The sequence below is a fragment of the Ranitomeya imitator genome, chromosome 2 (genome assembly GCF_032444005.1).
Source record: "Ranitomeya imitator isolate aRanImi1 chromosome 2, aRanImi1.pri, whole genome shotgun sequence".
Taxonomy (NCBI): Eukaryota; Metazoa; Chordata; class Amphibia; order Anura; family Dendrobatidae; genus Ranitomeya; species Ranitomeya imitator.
Genome location: NC_091283.1, coordinates 72893412 through 72917216, shown reverse-complemented (window position 1 = coordinate 72917216; position 23805 = coordinate 72893412).

Below are 23805 nucleotides of genomic sequence, written 5' to 3'. Positions count from 1 at the left end.
TAGTAGTTGGTGATAGGCTTTATAATTCCTATTGATTTAATGGTATATAAAACACATATAATTGGTGCTATATAATTTGTGAGAAATCTGATTTGTTTACCATGTTTCTTTGTCATATTTATCTATATAGTATTACTAAACTGTATCCCATAGGAATATCCAGTTTTACTGTTTTCTGTACATTTCTGGATAAATGACTGTGAAACATGCCATTTGCTTTTGGTACTATACCGTATGGAATTTTCTCAAATGCCATTATCAGAATATCTTCGGTTCCATCTCTTTGACCTTGACTATGTTTGTCATTTGGAAATTCAGCAACCTTACCCCACCCTGAAACATACAAATTGACTGACCCGGCTGACAAAATGACCCTGCTTTTGAACCCTCATCAGTCAAATCAATTGTGTGAAAGGGGAGCCATTGATGTTTGCTATAACATAATTCAGCTGGATGATTCGAGCTTAACCTACTGCATCTTACTGGTTTTCAATACCAGTGTTCAATATTTGCCTGACATTTACATATGATGTTTATTATGACTGAGCAGAATGCTTAATCTGTTATGAAGAATGTTGGCATACTACTAAAGCTGCCTTCATTTTTGATCGCATCTTTTCCACTAGCTTTCACTCAATTTTTTAAGTCTGCAATATCAAACCCAAAGCAAAAAAAATGAGCCTATGACCACACATGAAAAAGATCAAGGGGATCAAATTCAATAGATCAACGAACTTATTGTCCTCAGGAAAACAATATCTAATATATAATTGCCTAGAATACTACTTCCTGCAATTTGTGCCAACTTCCGTGGCTTTGTCCGGAGCTAATGTCCGGAGCTAATGTCCGGAGCTAATGTCCGGAGCTAATGTCCGGAGCTAATGTCTGGAGATTAATTGCCTAGAATACTACTTCCTGCAATTTGTGCCAACTTCCGTGGCTTTGTCCGGAGCTAATGTCCGGAGCTAATGTCCGGAGCTAATGTGCGGAGATAATGTCCGGAGCTAATGTCCGGAGCTAATGTCCGGAGCTAATGTCCGGAGATAAGTGACGTCAACAGTGTCCAGTGTCTGATTGGTTGCCGCCTGCTGCGAGCGACCAATCAGAAACGTGCCGTACTGTGACACACTCCGCCCGCCATTTTGGTGTGATTTTTGAATTTTTACCTCACAGCAAGTTTCTACTGCGTGGAGGCGGGCCCAGTGACGTTGCTCTTCAAGCTCCTGCCGAATTTCGTCAAAAAAATGAAAATACCATTTACCAAAACTATATATATTTAGTTGTGAAGTGGTTCAGTGACATTTTCACACCAATTTTGAACTTTTGTTTGGTGTTTTCTCCATATACTGCCTATTATTTTTGTTCTTTCTTACTATTATTTATTAATTGTATTATTCTTACATTTGAATAAATAAAGTATATATGGATTCTAGACTCCCGATTCTTTAGAATCGGGCTGCCATCTAGTACTAGTATAAAAGATAAATCCGAGGACATCAAAAGAGTCAAGTATTCTGAAGAAATAGTTTGTTTGTTTGTTTATTGAAGACCAGACATACAGTCAGAAAAAGCCAACGTTTCGGCCACAATTGGCCTTTATCAAGGCAAAGATCTATAAAAGTATAATGACAGAAGATTAATATATACATCAAAATCATAAATCATAAATCAGATACATATAATATCATCATTAATGTTCTGGTCCAAGACAATCTTACAGCAGAGAGTCCAAATCTATATGCATACGCACACTGGGTCCAAACTATGAGCCATTACATAATGTGCAAAACGCAATACAAATAGATGGTGACCTCACTAACAGCATTACCAAGAGGAGTTGATAAACAATATAACAGCCCTATAAAATCGATAATGCCCCTGGTAAACATGACACTTCCGAGTGGGATCCTATAAAATAAAGTAAGAAAGCACACAAAGTTACCTGTATGGTGGTATAGAAAGGGGAACTGAAAACAATATAAGTATAGAAGAATAAGTGACCTGAGTAAAAAGAGCGACATGTGCAGGCTAAAGGCACCCTGTAAAATGCAGGGATAATATTACCTAATGAATGTGAAGTGCGGGATCCAGGATAAAGCCGCCGTGTGAGAGAGGTGTGCTTCCCTAATGAAAAACGGCATCTTTATATGACGAAGGCGCTGCGCGCAAACCGGAAGGATGTTGGCATACTACTAAAGCTGCCTTCATTTTTGATCGCATCTTTTCCACTAGCTTTCACTCAATTTTTTAAGTCTGCAATATCAAACCCAAAGCAAAAAAAATGAGCCTATGACCACACAGGTAGTTTTTGTGTTGTTTCTAGTTTTTTATTTATTTTTGATCCCTTTACGACCTTGGACGTATACGAATGTCCAAGATTATCTACCCCCTTTAAAGCGGGCTCCAACGCTGAGCTTACATCTTTTACCAGTACATGACAGCTGATTTGATTGTCCATAACTCGATCCATCTGCAACCAATATGCTAAATGTTGCTGTCCATCACTGACAGAAGTATTTAACTCGACCACACTGGAAGAGCGTCATAACACCTGCCTGTCGGCGCCCCAATCACATGATTGTGAGGCGCCCATGGGTTGGCATGATGATTTCTGCTACACATAGCAGAACTGAAGCCCTGCTATGTGTAGCACAAGTGATCAGAAGATCGCAGCTTATCGTTTCTTAAAAGTACTATTGAAGCAAGTAAAAAGTTTAAAAAAAAATGTTTTAAAATTTTTTAACAAATGTAACAGTTCAAATCACGCTCCTTTTGCCCCATTCAAAATAAAGCAATGAAAAATAAAAAATTCACATTTGGTGTTGAAGCATTCGTGAAAGTCTGAATTATCAAAATATAAAGTAAATTAATCCGATCGGTAAATGTCGTAACGTGAAAAAAAATCTAAACGCCAGAATTAATATTTTTTTGGTCGCAGCAAAATTGCAATAAAATGCAATAATGGGCAATCAAAACATCATATCTACACCAAAATGGTATCAATAAAAATGTCAGTTCGGATCGCAAAAATTAACCTTCCTCTAGTGTTAGGGTCGTGACCGACCCGTTTTAGGTTTTAAATGCATACAAATTCTACATACATTTGTTTATTGCATCAAGACTTTTTGACTTTTTCAGGAACTTAGTGTTAAACAAAATAGAATAAAATAAAACTATTTTACTAAATTGTAAAACGCTCTTATTAATATTATAACATTTGTGTTGTTGGGGTCAATTTCGACCCAGATCTAATATAAGAGTAAAAAAACAATAAAGGCCCCTTCACATTAAGCGACGCTGCAGCGATACCGACAACGATCCGGATCGCTGCAGCGTCGCTGTTTGGTCGCTGGAGAGCTGTCACACAGACAGCTCTCCAGCGACTAACAATGCCGGTAACCAGGGTAAACATCGGGTAACTAAGCGCAGGGCCGCGCTTAGTAACCCGATGTTTACCCTGGTTACCATCCTAAAAGTAAAAAAAACAAACACTACATACTTATCTACTGCTGACTGTCCCCCGGCGCTGTGCTTCTCTGCACTCCTCCTGTACGGGCTGTGAGCACAGCGGCCGGAAAGCAGAGCGGTGACGTCACCGCTCTGCTTTTCGGCTGACCGACGCTCACAGCCAGTACAGGAGGAGTGCAGAGCACAGCACCGGGGACAGACAGCGGTAGGTAAGTATGTAGTGTTTGGTTTTTTTACTTTTACGCTGGTAACCAGGGTAAACATCGGGTTACTAAGCGCGGCCCTGCGCTTAGTTACCCGATGTTTACCCTGGTTACCAGTGAAGACATCGCTGGATCGGTGTCACACACGCCGATCCAGCGATGTCAGCAGGGAGTCCAGTGACGAAATAAAGTTCTGGACTTTCCTCAGCGACCAACGATCTCCCAGCAGGGGCCTGATCGTTGGTCGCTGTCACACATAGCGATTTCCTTAACGATATCGTTGCAACGTCACCAAAAGCAACGATATCGTTAACGATATCGTTATGTGTGAAGGTACCTTAATAAGTCTCAAAACTAAACTCATAAACACAATATAAACCAACAGCCTACAGCCAGCTCTACCTCCAACAACTTGAGTTAGGGACATGTCCAGGCATGTATGGCCAAATCAGCTTAGAGTTGGTACTTTGCAGAGTATAGTTTATATTATTCTCTTGAGGTTCATTTGACAATATTTTTATATTGGAAATGAAGCGTATGCTCTCAAATGAAAGGCCCAGGGGGCCAAAACAAAAATCTTAAAATCAATCTTTCCATGGATTAGAAACCCTAACAAGGTAACTAAGAGGTAAGAAACAAATTGGATCATAAATAACTGTTTTTAGGGTATCCTAGGGGTGATTTAAGACACGGGTCAAAACCGACCTGTTAACATAAGAAAGAGTAACAGAAAGCTAACACTAGAGGAAGGATAAGTCCTCACCCAGCCGCAAATCACAAAAAAAAAATGGAGGCACTACGGGTCTCGGAAAGTGAGCCAATTTTTCTTTTTTCACAAATTTGGGTATGTTTCATCACATAATTAAAAAACATGTTTGTCTAATTAAAAAGACATTGTTTGATATCTACAAACTCGTAATGACTTGGAGAATCATAATGGCAGGTCAGCTTGATCATTTAGTGAACATGGTAAAGAAAAAAAATTTGTGGAATTGCACTTGGAATTTTTTTCCCACTTTCCATCACAAGATATGGTAAAACCAATGGTGTTGTTCAAAAGTACTACTCGTCCATCATAAAAAAAACACATGGTCATATTAACTGAAAAATAAAAACATCATTGATCTGGGAAGAAGAAGAGCAAAAAATGAAAACGTAAAAAAAGAAAATCGTAAGGTCGCAAAGGGGTTAAGAAAAAGGCAACAAAAAACTTAAAAAATAATAGAAAAAGTACAAGGGGTGGCGCAAGCACAAACTTTAAAATAGAAGACTTGTACAAACGCAGAGGGGCATTGGCAGGGCCAAAAGCCTTTACCCACAGATCTGCTCCAATGCATGAAGAAGATATTGCATCAAAACTTCTAACGTGAATTAAACAAGTACCAGGATGCGGATTTCTTCCTTACAGGTATCCATTAAATCAGTATAAAAGCCCCACCATGATGGTACCATTATTTTAACATACTAAATGGTGATCACGGGTTCCCTTTAATGGATCATATAATTTGCACCTCCTCATTAGGACTGTTGTGCAATGTGGCCATTATATATTCTTTAATGTATACAGTTTCATCATTAGACAGTGTACATGATACATGAATAGTGTTGAGTAGTGTTGAGCGATACCTTCCGATATTCGGAAATATCGGTATCGGATTGGATCGGCCGATATCCAAAAAATATCAGATATCGCCGATACCGATACCCAATACCAATGCAAGTCAATGGGACAAAAATATCGGAATTAAAATAAACCCTTTCTTTCCTTGTAGGTAAATTCTACATGATGGCAAACAACTAAGAATAATGTAGGATGTATTGGGGGAGGTGGAGGAGACATTAAAGGCATAGAGGTTTAGCCCAATCAAATGGAATAGCAGGAAAATTTTTTTAAGACGTTTGGAGTTACAAAGATATTGACTATGTTAAGATTTTTTATTTTTTGTCAGATATTTATGTTTCAGTACTTCCATGCTCTTCACCTTCTGTTTTACTTCTCCCACACTTTCTTCTTCATCATCCTCAGCAGCAGCATCTTTTTCATCAACTTCTCCTAATCCTTATTCATCTTCTTCTTCACCTTCTTCCTATTATTATTTTTTTTACATTCTTCATATACTTTTTATTCAACTATTCTTCTTCTTCATATTCTATTTCTTCATCTTCTTCATCTTCTTCTTCATCATATTCTTATTTGTGACAGGCATTCCTGTAGTTGTTATCTATAAAAGATTGAAGATTACACCTTCCATTCTGCCTGTCACAAAAGATTTACAACAGGATTTGTCCGCGTTCAGTTTGGCCTACAGCAGCAGATTTTTTTCAGGGGCACCACGAGGAGGAAAGGACTCACCCCCATACACTGCTTAGTCTTCTTCTGCTGATAATTTAGATAATATCTTTTGCTCTGACTTTTAGTTTTATGCTTAATGTTCTTCTGTTTTTTGTTCTGCAGCTTCTTGTTCTTCTGCTTCTCGGTCTTCAGGGTCGTTGTCTCCAGGGTCGTTGTCTCCAGGGTCATCGTCTCCAGGGTCGTTATCTCCAGGGTCGTCGTCTCCGGGGTCGTCGTCTCCGGGGTCGTCGTCTCTGGGGTCGTCGTCTCCGGGGTCGACGTCTTCTTCCAGGTGGTCTTCAGGGTCGTCGTCTCCAGGGTCGCCGTCTCTGGGGTCGTCGTCTCCAGGGTCGTCGTCTCCAGGTCGTCGTCTTCTTCGGGGTGGTCTTCAGAGTCGTCGTCTCTAGAGTCTTGAACTTGGAAATGTAGCAGAAGGTACAAGAAGGCTGAGGAACTGCCGAGAACTAGCTGACGGTACTGGAACCCGGATGGCTACCCGAAGGTACAAGAGCCAATGGAACTATCGAGGACCAGCTGACGGTACTGGAACCCGGTTACTTAGCAGGAGGTACCCGTGCCTGAAAGCACTACCAAGGACCACCAGACGTTGGTGGAACTCGGATACCGAGAAGGAGGCACCTAAGCCAAAGGCTCTGCCTGGAACCAGCTGACGGTACAGGAACCAGGATAGGAAGCAAAAGGTACAAGAGCCAATGGAACTACCGAGGACCAGCTGATGGTACTGGAACCCGGTTACCCGTGCAAGAAAGCACTACCAAGGACCACCAGACGTTGGTGGAACTCAGATACCCAGAAGGAAGCACCTAAGCCAAAGGCTCTGCCTGCAACCAGCTGATGGTACTGGAACCAGGGGGACCTATTCAAGATTGTCTTCCAAAGAACCAGCTAATGGTGCTGGAACTCAAATAGGCAGCAGAAGGTCCACAGGAAAAAAAAATTGCTAGGCCACGAGCCGGCCGTAATTACCGAAAACCCACAGTTCTACAGGAGGAGCTTGTCATATTGGCAATACCGAACCAGCCATGATTGCCAGTTCCCGCAGCCCACATAGGAAGCACCTAAACTGCAAGCACCATAGAGTTGGCTAGCCTGACCACAACCCGACAGGACAATGTATTGGAGGTAAAAAAAAACAGGCTGTGTAGGAGGGAGTACCCGTGCTAAAGACACTTCTGAGCAGCAACTGTCGGTGTTGGAGCCCAGGGATTACAGGAGAAACAGAGTGTAGGCTGAGGCCTAATTGGAGCAAGTTTCTAATCTGTAGTTGTGTGAGTGTGGAGGGAGCAGGAACAATTGCCGGATACACAGCTGGGGATCAGCTGACGTTACTGAACCCCAATAACACTGGAGCAAGTGTTGACTGTGCAGACAGCGCTTCCGAGCTGCAACTGGCGGTGTTGGAGCCCAGGGATTACAGGAGAAACAGAGTGTAGGCCGAGGCCTAATTGGAGCAAGTTTCTAAACTGTAGTTGTGTGAGTGTGGAGAGAGCAGGAGCAATTGCCGGATACACAGCTGGGGATCAGCTGACGTTACTGAACCCCAATAACACTGGAGCAGGTGTTGACTGTGCAGACAGCATGTTAGAATCAGGCTGCACTCAGATGTTGTCCAAGTGCAGTCTGTTACGCCGAAGGCGACGGGAACAAAGAGTGGACCCACTGGACCGTGGCACCGAACCTCCCCTGAGCGAGCACTCCAGAGTGGAACCAACCCCTATACAGGGACTGTTAGAAGGCAAGCACAGGGAAAACTAGTACCACGGAGGCGAGGACCAGGGATTGGCTCTAGGAAAAGGAAACAGGGAGAAAAACGGGGAAAAACAGAAAAGGAAGAAGGTGACAGAGGAAAACCTGGGTGAGAAGTAAAGGAGCTGAGGATCGGACTGAGGAAAGGGAAAGCACAGGAACTGCGGAACACAGGAGCAGAAACTGAAAGGGAAAAATGGAGAACAAGAGGTTAAACAACACAGGGCTGGCAAGGAACAAGACTGGGAATGCACAGGACTGGTAAAGCACAGAAAACTATGCGGCCTAGCTAAAGCAGGAAAAACACAATAATCAGGCGCCTCCACAAAGGGAGGGGGACCAGAAATACCTGAGGCCAGACACTGATTGGAAGGAAGTACTTCCGGGTCAGGTCATGGAGGGATAGAAGAGCAGAGGGAGCGCGCGCGGTCAGAACCTACTGCGCCTGCGCAACCCACAGGTGCAGGGAGGACGCGCGCCGGGATGCAAGCACCGAGCCCCGGAGTGAGGAGGACGCAGCAAGGACATCAGCTGACCTGGACTCGGCGGCAGCAGGGGGAGCGCCAGGAACAGGAGCCGAGGTAATACAGCACTTCCAAGCAGCAACTGGCAGTGTTGGAGCCCAGGGTCAATGCTAGAAACTGAGTGGAGAAATTGCCGCACACACAGCAGGAGAGCAGCTGGCGTTACTGAACCCCAATAACAAAGGAGCAACTGTTGAGTGTGCAGACAGCACTTCTGGGCAGCAACTGGTGGTGTTGGAGCCCAGGGTCAATGCTAGAAACTGAGTGAAGAAATTTCCGCACACACAACAGGGGAGCAGCTGACGTTGCTGAACCCCACTAACACAGGAGCTAGTGTTTTTCTCTGTGCAGACAGCACTTCCGAGCACCAACTGGCGGTGTTGGAGCCCAGTGAATCCAGGAGTAGCAGAGTGTAGGCCGAGGCCTGCACTCGAGGCAGTTTAATATCTGTTGTAGTGTCAGCGTGGGGATCAGCTGACGTTACTGAAACCCAATAAAACGGCAACAAGTGTTGACTGTGCAGACATCACTTCCGGGCACCAACTGGCGGTGTTGGAGCATAAGGTCAATCAGGGTGTAGGCCAAGGCCTAATTAGAGCAAGTTTAATATCTGATGTAATGTGAATGTAGAGGCAGCAGGAGCAATTGCCGGATACACAGCAGGGGAGCAGCTGACGTTGCTGAACCCCACTAACACAGGAGCGAGTGTTTTTATCTGTGCAGACAACACTTCTGAGCACCAACTGGCAGTGTTGGAGCCCAGGGAATCCAGGAGAAGCAGAGTGTAGGCCAAGGACTGCACTCGAGGCAGTTTAATATCTGTTGTAGTGTGAGTGCGGACGGAGCAGGAGAAATTGATGAATACACAGCAGGGGATCAGCTGACGTTACTGAAACCCAATAACACTGGGTCATGTGTTGACTATGCAGATGGCACTTCTGAGCAGCAACTGGCGGTGTTGGAGCCCAGGGATTACAGTTCACGTGGTAGAAACATGAACACAACAGGAGACCTGGATACCGTTGCCAACCAATTATTTAATCTGCAAAAGGAGTGGCAAATTCCTGCGAGATCCAGGCCTTGTTCATTTTCAGAAAAGTAAGCCGGTCAACATTATCGGAGGATAGTCGCATGCGACGGTCTGTTAGTACACCACCTGCGGCACTAAAGAAGCGTTCCGATAATACACTAGCAGCAGGGCAAGCCAGCACCTCCAATGCATACTGGCTAAGCTGTGGCCATGTATCCTTCTTAGAGACACAAAACTTGAAGGGGGAAGAGCCGTCTGGGAGTACACTGAGTGGGCAAGACAAGTAGTCTGTCACCATCTGACGGAAACGTTGCAGACATGGGATGTGAGTGAGGTTGCCCAGGCCCTGAGATGCAACCAGATTTTGTCCATTGTCACACACTACCATGCCTGCCTGGAGATTCGCTGGCACAAACCACACGTCCCTCTCCTGCTTGATGGCATACCAGAGCTCCTGCAGTGTGTGTCTTCGATTCCCCAAAGAAATTAATTTCAATACAGCCTGTTGATGTTTGGCCATGGCTTTGCTCATATCGGTCGTATTAGGTAAGAGTTCACGGGTCCATGTGGAGGTGGACTATGATGGCTCCTGCAACGCTGATTCAGAGGAACTGGAGTATGAGGAGGAGTCAATGTGTACAGACTGGATTCCTGCAATCCTTGGAGTTAGCAGAACACGTACAGCGCCACTCTCATGATGTGTACCCGGCTCCACAACATTTACCCAATGGGCAGTGAGGGAAAGGTATCGTCCCTGTCCATGGTGACTGGTTCACGCATCGGTGGTGAGGAGGACATTGCTACTGACAGCGTTTAGTAGCGTATGTTTAATGTTTCCCCCCACATGCTTTTGCAGGGCAGGGACGGCTTGCCTGCTGAAATAAAAGTGGCTGGGCACGTTGTATTGTGGGACTGCCAATGCCATCAAGTTACGGAAGGTGTCAGTCTCCACCAGCCTAAATGAGAGCATTTCAAGGGACAGTAGTTTTGCAATGCCAGCATTCAGAGCCTGTGCTCGGGGTGGTTTGCTGAGAATGGCCACCTTTTCTCCCATGCCTGTGCTACCGATGGCTGTAGACTGTGCTGGGAGTGTGAGGATAACAGGGAACGTGGTGCTGTGGGTGGAATTACACTGGGTCTCTGGACAACAGTGCCAGAGGTTCTTCCATGGCGATACTGTGAGGAAGCCGAACCAGCTGTGTGTGAGCTGGAGGAAGAGGCTACAACATGAGCTGAAAAGGTGGTAGGTGCCGCTGTAGGTTGGCCAAAGTCTTCAGTGAGTTTTTGTAACTCCACCACGTGCTTGGTCAGCACATGTTTCCACATATTTGTGGTATTGAGGTTGCTGACACTTTTCCCTCTTTTGACTTTCTGATGACACAGCTTGCATTTGACAAAGCAAATGTCATCTGCAACTGTGTCAAAAAGGACCAGGCACTGCAAGACTTGGGAGCGCCAGTTTTGGCTTTTGGAAGAGGCATGCTCCTAATGGGTGCCGAAGTGGAGGCTACAGGCAATGCAGTCTTCCCCCTCCCTCTCCCTCTATGAGCCATTCGGGGAATCTCTTCCTCAGAGCTGATCCCACCGCCTTCCTGTACCTAATGCCATTATGAGTCAAGGACCTCATCATCTACACTATCCCCTTCCAACAATTGCTTCTTTTGGGTAGTCTCGGCAGCACAGTACGCACCAGAAAGTGGCACCTGAATCTCATCATCAGACGCGTACTGAGGTGTGCTGGCCAGAGGCACTAGCTCACCTGCCTCTTCAGATTCAGAGAGACAAATCTGTTGTGCATCACCGTATACTGCCTCTTCTTCCATTTCTCGAATGCTGCTTGGCTGGTCCCCTTTTTCCAAGTCAAGAGATTCAGAGAACAGAAGTAGTGATGGCTCCTGTCCTGGGCTCTCTGACTGCCTGGGCAATTTGGCAGGTGGTGAAGAGACAGATGGGTGCTCTTCAGTGCTTTGTGCCCGAGAGGATGTGGCACTAATTAAAGTCGATGCATTAGCTACCATCCATCCAACAACGGCTTCAAGTTGTTCGTCCCGCAGCAGCGGGGTACGGCGAGCTCCTACAAAGCTGCGCATGAAGGACTGTTCCTTGCTAAAACTGGGGGATGATGAGTCACCGGTGCCCGCAGCAGGCACAGAATCTCTAAACACTAATTTGATAAAGTGTGGACTAGACTTTAATATGAGCTAATGTGGCCTACACAACTGTAGAGTGGAGTGTTTGGTGAACTTTATTTTGTTTTTTTTTTGGACAAAAAAAATGGATGTGCCCAAAGATATAATAAAGATATCACAAACTTTTTGTAGCTATTACAATGCAGGAAGGTAACCTACAATGCAATAGATGAGGCTCCAAAAAATAGGCTAATGCTAATCTGGCTGGTGCTGCAGGGCACAAGGCTACAGAAAGGCTCCTCTGTCTACTCCTATATAGTGCACGCAATCTAGCTGGATACGGATGGAAACACACCACTAATAGGAGAATTCAGGAAAAATGAGCTGCACTATTGAAAAAAAGGACAATGTATGAGGCAGTGACACACGCTGAACGGACTACAACCAGATGTGGCTGCAGAACACACTGCAGCGAGAGCTGCACTCACACACGCAGACCTTGCAGACAGCCATGAACGGCGCTGCAAGGCTGCAGAAAAGCTCCTCTATCTACTCCTATATACTGTTTCCACGCTATCTAGCTGAATACGGATGGAAACACAGTAATAGTATAAATCAGGCAAAATGTGCAGCAGCACAAATGCAAAAAATGACAATGTAACAGTATGAGGCAGTGACGCATGCTGAGCGAACTACAACCAGATGTGGCTGCAGAACACACTGAAGCGAGAACTGCACTCACACACACAGAGACCTTGCAGACTGCCGTGAACAGCGCTGCAAGGCAAAAAAAAAAGGTTCTCACACAGCGGTTGCTAAAGTAGCCTGGATAAAGCACAAAGAAGAAAATCGCTATCTCAAACTGTCCCTCAGTCAGAACAGCAGCGTCCTGTCCCTAACTGAATTCACAGCAGAGTTAACCCAAAATGGCGGCGGTGGCTTTTATAGTGCATCATGACATCATTTCAGCAGCCAATCACAGCCATGCCAGTAGTTACATGCCTAACATAAGTGTGGACTAGACATTAATATGAGCTAATGTGGCCTACACAAGTGTAAAGTGGAGTGTTTGGTGAACTTTATTTACTTTTTTTTTCACAGAACAGACTACAGCGTGAGCTGCACTCACACAGAGACCTTGCAGACAGCCGTGATCGGCGCTGCAAAGCCTAAAAAAGCTCCTATATGTACTCCTATATAGTGTTTTTCCACAATCTAGCAGGATACGGATAGAAACCCACTAATAGGATAAATCTGGACAAAATGTGCAGCAGGCAGCACTAATTGAAAAAGGACAATGAAACAGTATGAGGCAGTGACGTACGCTGAGCTGACTACAACCGGCTGTGGCTGCAGAACAGACTACAGAGTGAGCTGCTCTCACACAGAGACCTTGCAGACAGCCGTGAACGGCGCTGCAAAGCCTAAAAAAGCTCCTCTATGTAATCCTTTATAGTGTTTTTCCCCAATCTAGCAGGATACGGATGGCAACCCACTAATAGGATAAATCTGGACAAAATGTGCAGCAGACAGCACTAATTGAAAAAAAGGACAATGGAACAGTATGAGGCAGTGACGCACACTGAGCTGACTATAACCGGCTGTGGCTGCAGAACAGACTACAGAGTGAGCTGCACTCACACACACAGAGACCTTGCAGACAGCAGTGAACAGCGCTGCAAGGCAAAAACAAGGTTCTCACACAGCGGTTGCTAAATTAGCCTGGGTAAAGCACAATGAAGCAAATCGCTATCTCAAACTGGCCCTCTCAGTCAGAGCACAGCGTCCTAACTGAATTCACAGCAGAGTGAACCCAAAATGGCGGCGGCGACTTTTATAGTGCATCATGTCATCATTTCAGTAGCCAATCACAGCCATGCCAGTAGTTACATGACAAACATGCAGAACAGGATGTGGCCACACTTCTAATGATTCCTCATTGGCTGAATTAAATTAAAATGGCTCTTTGCATTATGGGAACTTCCGATTTCGGTATCCAATATTGAGAAAGTATCGTAACTCAGTATCGGAATTCCGATACCGCGAATATCGGCCGATACCCAATATTTGCAGTATCGGAATGCTCAACACTAGTGTTGAGCGATACCTTCCGATATTGGGAAAATTATGGTTCACTACTTCCATGCTCTTCACCTTCTTTTATACTTCTCCCACACTTTTTCTTTCATCATCCTCAGCATAAGCATCTTTTTCATCAACTTCTTCTTCACCTTATTCATCTTCTTCTTCACCTTCTTCCTATTATTCCTTTTTTTTCAATCTTCATATTCTTCTTATTCAACTATTATTCTTCTTCATATTCTACTTCTTCATCTTCTTCATTATATTCTTATTTGTGACAGGCATTCCTGTAGTTGTTACCTATAAAAGTTTGAAGATTACACCTTCCGTTCTGCCTTTTCCAAAAGATTTACAACAGGATTTGTCCGCGTTCAGTTTTGCCTGCAGCAGCAGGTTTTTTCCAGGGGCACCATGAGGAGGAACGGACTCACCCCCATACACTGCTTAGTCTTCTTCTGCTGATAATTTAGATAATATCTTTGGCTATGATTTTTAGTCTTATGCTTAATGTACTTCTGCCTTTTGTTCAGCAGCTTCTTGTTCTTCTGCTTCTTGGTCTTCTTCGGGGTGGTCTTCAGGGTCGTCGTCTCAAGGGTCGACGTCTCCAGGGTCGTCCTCTCCAGGATCATCATTTTCTTTGGGGTGGTCTTCAGAGACATCGTCTCCGGGGACCTCGTCTCTGGGGTCCTCGTCTCCGGGGTCCTCATCTTTGGGGTCTTCATCTCCGGGGACCTCGTCGTCTTCAGGGTGGTCTTCAGGGTCGTCATCTTTAGGTTCGTCGTCAGGGAGATCCAGAGTGATTAGCAAAAACCATTTCCAAAAGCTTGAACTTGGAAATGTAGCAGAAGGTACAAGAAGGCTGAGGAACTGCCGAGAGCCAGCTGACGGTACTGGAACCCGGATAGGTAGCCGAAGGTACAAGAGCCAATGGAACTACCGAGGACCAGCTGATAGTACTGGAACCCGGTTACTAAGCAGGAGGTACCCGTGCCAGAAAGAACTGCCAAGGACCACCAGACGTTGGTGGAACTCGGATACCGAGAAGGAGGCATCTAAGCCAAAGGCTCTGCCTGGAACCAGCTGACGGTACTGGAACCCAGGGGTACCTATTCATGATTGACTTCAAAAGAACCAGCTAATGGTGCTGGAACTCAGATAGGCATCAGAAGGTCCACATGAAAAAAAAAATTGCAAGGTCGCGATCCGGCCGGAGTTACCGAAAACCCACAGTCCTACAGGGGGAGCTTGTCCTATTGGAACTACGGAACCAGCCTTGATTGCCAGTTCCCGCAGCCCACAAAGGAAGCACCTAAACTGCAGGCCCTATAGAGTCGGCTAACCAGACTGCAACCCGACAGGACAATGTATTGGAGGCAAAGTGACCTTGACACTTCCCTGAAACAGCTGGCTTGCTGGAACCAGGCTGGGCAGGAGGGAGTACCCGTGCCAAAGACACTGCCGAGAACCAGCTGACGGTACTGGAACCCGGATGGGTAGCAGAAGGTACAAGAGTCAATGGAACTACCAAGGACAAGCTGACGGTACTGGAACCCGATTGCTAAGCAGGAGGTACCCATGCCAGAAAGCACTACCAAGGACCACCAGACGTTGGTGGAACTCGGATACCGAGAAGGAGGCACCTAAGCCAAAGGCGCTGCCTGGAACCAGCTGATGGTACTGGAACCAGGATGGGGAGCAGAAGGTACAAGAGCCAATGGAACTACCGAGGACCAGCTGATGGTACTGGAACCTGGTTACTAAGCAGGAGGTACCCGTGCCAGAAAGCACTGCCAAGGACCACCAGATGTTGGTGAAACTCGGATACCAAGAAGGAGGCACCTAAGCCAAAGGCTCTGCCTGGAACCAGCTGACGGTACTGGAACCCAGGGGGACCTATTCATGATTGACTTCCAAAGAACCAGCTAATGGTGCTGGAACTCAGATAGGCATCAAAAGGTCCACATGAAAAAAAAATTGCAAGGCCGCGAGTCGGCCGGAGTTACCGAAATTCCACAGTCCTACAGGGGAGCTTGTCCTATTGGCACTACGGAACCAGCCTTGATTGCCAGTTCCCGCAGCCCACATAGGAAGCACCTAAACTACAGGACCCATAGAGTCGGCTAACTCGACCGCAACCCGACGGGATAACACATTGGAGGCAAACTGACCTTGACACTACCCGGAAACAGCTGGCATGCTGGAACCAGGCTGGGTAGGAGGGAGTTCCCATGCCAAAGACACTTCTGAGCAGCAACTGGCAGTGTTGGAGCCCAGGGATTACAGAAGAAAAAGAGTGTAGGCTGAGGCCTAATTGGAGGCAGTTTAATATCTGTAGTATTGTGAATGTGGAGGGAGCAGGTGAAATTGCCACACACACAGCAAGGGATCAGCTGACGTTACTGAACCCCAATAACACTGGAGCATGTGTTGACTGTGCAGACAGCACTTCTGAGCAGCAACTGGCGGTGTTCGAACCCAGGGATTACAGGAGAATAAGAGTGTAGGCTGAGGCTTAATTGGAGGCAGTTTAATATCTGTAGTAGTGTGAATGTGGAGGGAGCAGGCATAATTGCCGGATACACAGCAGGAGAACAGCTGATGTTACTGAACCCCAATAACACAGGAGCAAGTGTTGACTGTGCAGACAGCACATCTGAGCAGCAAGTGGCGGTGTTGGAGCCCAGAGAATCCAGGAGAAACAGAGTGTAGGCCGAGGCCTAATTTGAGCAAGTTTCATATCTGTTGTAGTGTGAATGTGGATGGAGCAGGAGAAATTGCCGGATACACAGCAGGGGAACAGCTGACGTTACTAAACCCCAATAACACAGGAGCAAGTGTTGACTGTGAAGACAGCACTTCTGAGCAGCAACTGGTGGTGTTGGAGCCCAGGGATTACAGTTCAGGTGGTAGAAGCATGAACACAACAGGAGACCTGGATACTCTTGCCAACCAATTATTTAATCTGGAAGAGAAGTGGCAAATTCCTGCGAGATCCAGGCCTTGTTCATTTTCAGAAAAGTAAGCTGGTCAACGTTATCGGAGGATACTCGCATGCGACGGTCTGTTAGTTCACCACCTGCAGCACTAAAGACACGTTCCAATAATACACTAGCAGCAGGGCAAGCCAGCACCTCCAATGCATACTGGCTAAGCTCTGGCCATGTATCCAACTTAGAGACCCAAAACTTGAAGGGGGAAGAGCCGTTTGGGAGTACACTGAGAGGGCAAGGCATTTAGTTTGTCACCATCTGATGGAAATGTTGCCTCCTGCTGACTGGAGCCGTCTGTGATGGTGTAGACATTTGTGGCGGGCACACAAAACTTTGCCACATTTGGGCCATACTGGTCTTGCCTTGTGCTGAGGCACCGCTTCTGCTCCCTCTTTGTGCAGAGCTTCCTCCACTGCCTCGACGCACTGAGCTGCTTTGTAAAGCACTAGCAGCACTGCTCTCGGTTGGAATGGAGAACGTGATGGAATGCAACAGTGTGTCTTGGTACTCCTGCATTTTATGCTCCCGGTTCAACGGTGTTATGATGCTTTGTAAGTTGCCCTGGTAGCAAGGATCTAGAAGGGTGTACACCCAATAATCAGCCGTGTTGAGAATGTGGGTGATGCAGCGGTCGTTTCTCAGGCACTGCAGCATGAAATCAACCATGTGCTGCAGACTGCCAACTGGCCAAGAAACGCTGTCCCCTGCTTGAGGCGTGATCTCTGCCTGCTCTGCATCACCCCACCCTCGCTCTACATACTGACTACTAGAGCATTGTGTAACTCCCTCCTCTGGACAGATGTCTTCCTCCTCCATTGACTCCTCCTCATCCTCCTCACAAAGTGTCCCCTGTGTAGGCCTTTGTGAGGAACCACGTTGCGCAGACTTTCCAGAAGCAGATGGCATTTGTGACTCCTCATCCTCCACCTCTTCCACAAACTGCTCCCTTAGCGCTTGCAGTGTTCTTTCAAGCAGGCAGATAAGGGGGATAGTCATGTTGACTAGTGGATCATCTGCACTCGCCATCCGCGTGGAATCATTGAAGGCACGCAAAACCTGGCAGATGTCCTTCATAGTGGCCCACTCTGTAGTTGTGAAGTCTGAACGGCGCACAGTGCGACTTCTTTGCGCCTGATGCAGCTGGTACTCCATTACTGCTGGCTGCTGCTCACACAACCGCTCCAACATATGTAATGTTGAATTCCACCTGGTGGGTAGGTCACATATGATGCGATGTTCCGGAAGGCAGAATCGGCACAGCAGATCTGCAGTGCGCGACCTTGCCATGCTGGAACGCCGCAAGTGAGACCACTCTAGGCGGACCTTGTGCAGCAGTGCATCAAGATCCGGATAGTCCCTCAAAAAACTCTGCACGACCAAGTTGAGCACATGTGCCAGACATGGGATATGAGTGAGGTTGCCTAGGCCCAGAGCTGCCACCAGATTTTGCTGGCACAAACCACACGTCGCTCTCCTGTTTGATGGCATTCCAGAGCTCCTGCACCGTGTGGCTTCGATTCCTCAAAGAAATTAATTTCAATACAGCCTGTTGATGTTTGGCCATGGTTGTGCTTATATTGGTCATAACAGGTAAGCGTTCACGAGTCCACATGGAGATGGACAGTGACGGCTCCTGCAGCGATGATTCAGAGGAACTGGTGTATGAGGAGGAGACAATGTGTACAGACTGGATTCCTGCAATCCTTGGAGTTGGCAGAACACGCACAGCGCCACTCTCAGGGTATGTGCACACGTCAGGATTTGTTGCAGAGATTTTCCTGACAAAAACCAGACATTTCTGCCAGAAATCCGCATGCGTTTTTACCTCGTTTTTACCGCGATTTTACCGCGATTTGACGTGTTTTTGACGCGTTTTTGATGCGTTTTTTGTGCGTTTTTTCCCAAATGCATAGAATTGCGGGAAAAACGCAGAAAATTCGCAAAAAATAATGAACATGCTCATTTTTTACTGCGATGCGTTTTTTCACGGAAAAAAACGCATCCATGTGCACAAAACATGCAGAATGCATTCTAAATGATAGAATGCATAATGTATGTGTTTTTTAATGAGTTTTTATAGCGTTTTTAGCACGAAAAAACGCGAAAAAAACACGAAAAAACCTGAACGTGTGCACATGGCCTTAAGATCTGTACCTGGCTCCACAACATTTACCCAATGGGCAGTGAGGGAAAGGTATCGTCCCTGTCCATGGTGACTAGTCCACGCATCAGTGGTCAGGTGGACCTTGCTTCTGACAGCGTTTAGTAGCGCATGTTTAATGTTTCCCTCCACATGCTTTTGCAGGGCAGGGACAGCTTGCCTGCTGAAATAAAAGCGACTGGGCATGTTGTATTGTGGGACTGCCAATGCCATGAAGTTGCGGAAGGTGTCAGTCTCCACCAGCCTGAATGAGAGCATTTCAAGGGACAGTAGTTTTGCAATGCCAGCATTCAGAGCCTTTGCAAAGGGGTGGTTTGCCAAAAATGGCCACCTTTTCTCCCATGACTGTGCTACCAATGGCTGTAGACTGGGCTGGGAGTGTGAGGATGACAGGGAACGTTGTGCTGTGGATGGAATTATACTGGGTCTCTGGACAACAGTGCCAGAGGTTCTTCCATGGCGATCCTGTGAGGAAGCCGAACCAGCTGTGTGTGAGCTGGAGGAAGAGGCTACAACACGAGCTGAAGAGGTGGTAGGTGGCGCTGTAGGTTGGCCAAGGTCTTCAGTGTGTTTTTGTAACCCCACCACATGCTTGGTCTGCACATGTTTCCACATATTTGTGGTATTGAGGTTGCTGACACTTTTCCCTCTTTTGACTTTCTGATGACACAGCTTGCATTTGACAAAGCAAATGTCATCTGCAACTGTATCAAAAAAGGACCAGGCACTGCAAGCACCAGAAAGTTGCACCTGAGTCTCAGCATCAGATGCGTACTGAGGTGTGCTGACCGGAGGCACTGGCCCACTCTCCTCTTCAGATTCAGAGAGACAAAGCAGTTGGGCATTACTGCATACTGCCTCTTCTTCCATTTCTCGAATGCTGCTTGGCTGGTCCCCTTTTTCCAAGTCAAGAGATTCAGAGAACAGAAGTAGTGATGGCTCCTGTCCTGGGCTCTCTGACTGCCTGGGCAATTTGGCAGGTGGTGAAGAGACAGATGGGTGCTATTCAGTGCTCTGGACCTGAGAGGATGTGGCACTAATTGAAGTCGATGCGTTAGCTGCCATCCATCCGACAACGGCTTCAATTTGTTCGTCCCGCAGCACTGGGGTACAGCGAGCTCCAGGAATGCAGGAAGGTAACCTACAGTGCAATAAATGAGGCTCCAAAAAAATAGGCTAATGCTAATCTGGCTGGGGCTTCAGGGCACAAGGCTGCAGAAAGGCTCCTCTATCTACTCCTATATAGTGCACGCAATCTAGCAGAATACGGATGGAAACACACCACTAATAGGAGAATTCAGGAAAAATGGCCTGCACTACTGAAAAAAAGGACAATGTATGAGGCAGTGACGCACGCTGGGTGGACTACAACCAGATGTGGCTGCAGAACACACTGCAGCGAGAGTTGCACACACACTCAGACCTTGCAGACAGCCGTGAACAGTGCTGCAAGGCTGCAGGAAAGCTCCTCTATCTACTCCTATATAGTGTTTGCACACTATCTAGCTGGATACGGATGGAAAAACACTATTAGGAGAAATCAGGACAAATGTGCAGCAGCACAAATGCAATAAAGGACAATGTAACAGTATGAGGCAGTGACAAACGCTGAGTGGACTACAACCAGATGTGGCTGCAGAACACACTGCAGCAAGAGCTGCACTCACACACACAGACCTTGCAGACAGCCATGAACGGCGCTGCAAGGCTGCAGAAAAGCTCCTCTATCTACTCCTATATAGTGTTTGCACACTATCTAGCTGGATACAGATGGAAACCCACTATTCGGAGAAATCAGGACAAATGTGCAGCAGCACAAAGGAAAAAAGGACAATGTAACAGTATGAGGCAGTGACAAATGCTGAGCGGACTACAACCAGATGTGGCTGCAGAACACACTGCAGCGAGAGCTGCACTCACACACACAGACCTTGCAGACAGCTGTGAACAGCGCAGCAAGGCAAAAAAAAAATTTCTCACACAGCGGTTGCTACAGTAGCCTGGGTAAAGCACAATGAAGCAAATCGCTATCTCAAACAGGCCCTCAGTCAGAACACAGCGTCCTAACTGAATTCGCAGCAGAGTGAACCAAAAATGACGGCGGCGGCTTTTATAGTGCATCATGACATCTGTTACGAACGGGTGGTTAGGAGCACCCGTCCTGATAGTTAAACTCATACAGGACGAGCTCTGGGATGTGGGAGCTCTGCTGACCGCAAGCCCTAATCCTATCGCACACACTAAAAATAGCCGTGGAGCACTCCTGACGCTCCCTAGGCTGTTGTGAATTCTGTTGTCAAGCTCCCTCCTGTGGTCATGAATGGTACTTCGGCTGGTTCTGTCCATGGGCTTTCTCTGGTAGTTGTGAGTGGGGCTGCGGCTTCTGAGGTTCCTTCCACAGGTGACGAGGTTAATTCGTTAGCTGGCTGCTCTATTTAACTCCACTTAGATCTTTGCTCCATGCCACCTGTCAATGTTCCAGTATTGGTTTAGTTCACTCCTGGATCGTTCTTGTGACCTGTCTTCCCAGCAGAAGCTAAGTTACTGCTTGTTTTTCCCTGGTTTGCTATTTTTCTGTCCAGCTTGCTATTTTGATTGTTGTCTTGCTTGCTGGAAGCTCTGGGACGCAGAGGGAGCGCCTCCGCACCGTGAGTCGGTGCGGAGGGTCTTTTTGCGCCCCCTGCGTGGTCTTTTTGTAGTTTTTTTGTGCTGACGGCAAAGCTGCCTTTCCTATCCTCTGTCTGTTCAGTAAGTCGGGCCTCACTTTGCTAAATCTATTTCATCTCTGTGTTTGTAATTTTCATCTTTACTTACAGTCATTATATGTGGGGGGCTGCCTGTTCCTTTGGGGAATTTCTCTGAGGCAAGGTAGGCTTTATTTTTCTATCCTTGGGGCTAGCTAGTTCCTTAGGCTGTGACGAGGCGCCTAATGAGCGTCAGGAGCGCTCCACGGCTATTTCTGGTGTGTGTGATAGGATTGGGGATTACGGTCGGCAGAGTTCCCACGTCTCAGAGCTCGTCCTATATTGTTAGTGGCTGTCAGGTCATTCTGTGCGCTCTTGATCACCAGGTCCATTGTTGTCCTGACCACCAGGTCATAACAGTACAGGTGGCCCAAAGTACTAATGCATCTCAATAGAGGGATAAGAGAAGTTCTGAGACCATTTTTTTTTCTTTGCAGTGTGTTTTGTCTCTCTTTTCCCCTTTACCTCTGGGTGGTTCAGGATACAGGTGTAGATATGGACATTCAAGGTCTGTCCTCTTGTATGGATAATCTCACTGCAAGGGTACAAAACATTCAAGATTTTGTGGTTCAGAATCCAATGTTAGAGCCTAGGATTCCTATTCCTGATTTGTTTTTTGGGGATAGATCTAAGTTTCTGAATTTCAAAAATAATTGTAAATTGTTTCTTGCTTTGAAACCTCGCTCCTCAGGTGACCCTGTTCAACAAGTGAAAATCATTATTTCTTTGTTACGTGGTGACCCTCAAGACTGGGCATTTTCCCTTGCGCCAGGAGATTCGGCATTGCGTGATGTTGATGCATTTTTTTCTGGCGCTCGGATTGCTTTATGATGAACCAAATTCAGTGGATCAGGCAGAGAAAATCTTGCTGGCTCTGTGTCAGGGTCAGGATGAGGTAGAGATATATTGTCAGAAGTTTAGGAAGTGGTCTGTACTCACTCAGTGGAATGAATGTGCCCTGGCAGTAATTTTCAGAAAGGGTCTCTCTGAAGCCCTTAAGGATGTCATGGTGGGATTTCCCATGCCTGCTGGTCTGAATGAGTCTATGTCTTTGGCCATTCAGATCGATCGACGCTTACGTGAGCGTAAAGCTGTGCACCATTTGGCGGTATTATCTGAGCATAGACCTGAGCCTATGCAATGTGATAGGACTTTGACCAGAGCTGAACGGCAAGAACACAGACGTCGGAATGGGCTGTGTTTTTACTGTGGTGATTCCACTCATGCTATCTCCGATTGTCCTAAGCGCACTAAGCGGTTCACTAGGTCTGCCACCATTGGTACGGTACAGTTGAAATTTCTTTTGTCCGTTACTCTGATCTGCTCTTTGTCATCCTATTCTGTTATGGCATTTGTAGATTCAGGCGCTGCCCTGAATTTGATGGACTTAGAGTTTGCTAGGCGCTGTGGTTTTTTCTTGGAGCCCTTGCAGTATCCTATTCCATTGAGAGGAATTGATGCTACGCCTTTGGCCAAGAATAAGCCTCAGTACTGGACTCAATTGACCATGTGCATGGCTCCTGCACATCAGGAGGATATTCGCTTTTTGGTGTTGCGTAATCTGCATGATATGGTCGTTTTGGGGTTGCCATGGCTACAGGTCCATAATCCAGTATTGGATTGGAAATCTATGTCTGTGTCCAGCTGGGGTTGTCAGGGAGTACATGGTGATGTTCCATTTTTGTCTATTTCGTCATCCACCCCTTCTGAAGTCCCGGAGTTTTTGCCGGATTACCGCGATGTATTTGATGAGCCCAAATCCAGTGCCCTACCTCCTCATAGGGATTGCGATTGTGCTATCGATTTGATTCCTGGTAGTAAGTTTCCTAAGGGCCGACTGTTCAATTTATCTGTGCCAGAGCACGCCTCTATGCAGAGTTATGTAAAGGAATTCTTGGAGAAGGGTCATATTCGCCCGTCGTCGTCACCATTGGGAGCAGGGTTCTTTTTTGTGGCCAAGAAGGATGGTTCTTTGAGACCTTGTATTGATTACCGCCTTCTTAATAAGATCACAGTCAAATTTCAGTACCCTTTGCCGCTGCTGTATGATTTATTTGCTCGGATTAAGGGGGCTAGTTGGTTCACCAAGATAGATCTTCGTGGTGCGTATAATCTTGTGCGTATTAAACAGGGCGATGAATGGAAAACAGCATTTAATACGCCCGAGGGCCATTTTGAGTACCTGGTTATGCCTTTCGGGCTTTCCAATGCTCCATCAGTATTTCAGTCCTTTATGCATGACATCTTCCGAGAGTACCTGGATAAATTCCTGATTGTATATTTGGATGATATTTTGGTCTTTTCGGATGATTTGGAGTCTCACGTGAAGCAGGTCAGAATGGTGTTCCAGGTCCTTCGTGCGAATTCTTTGTTTG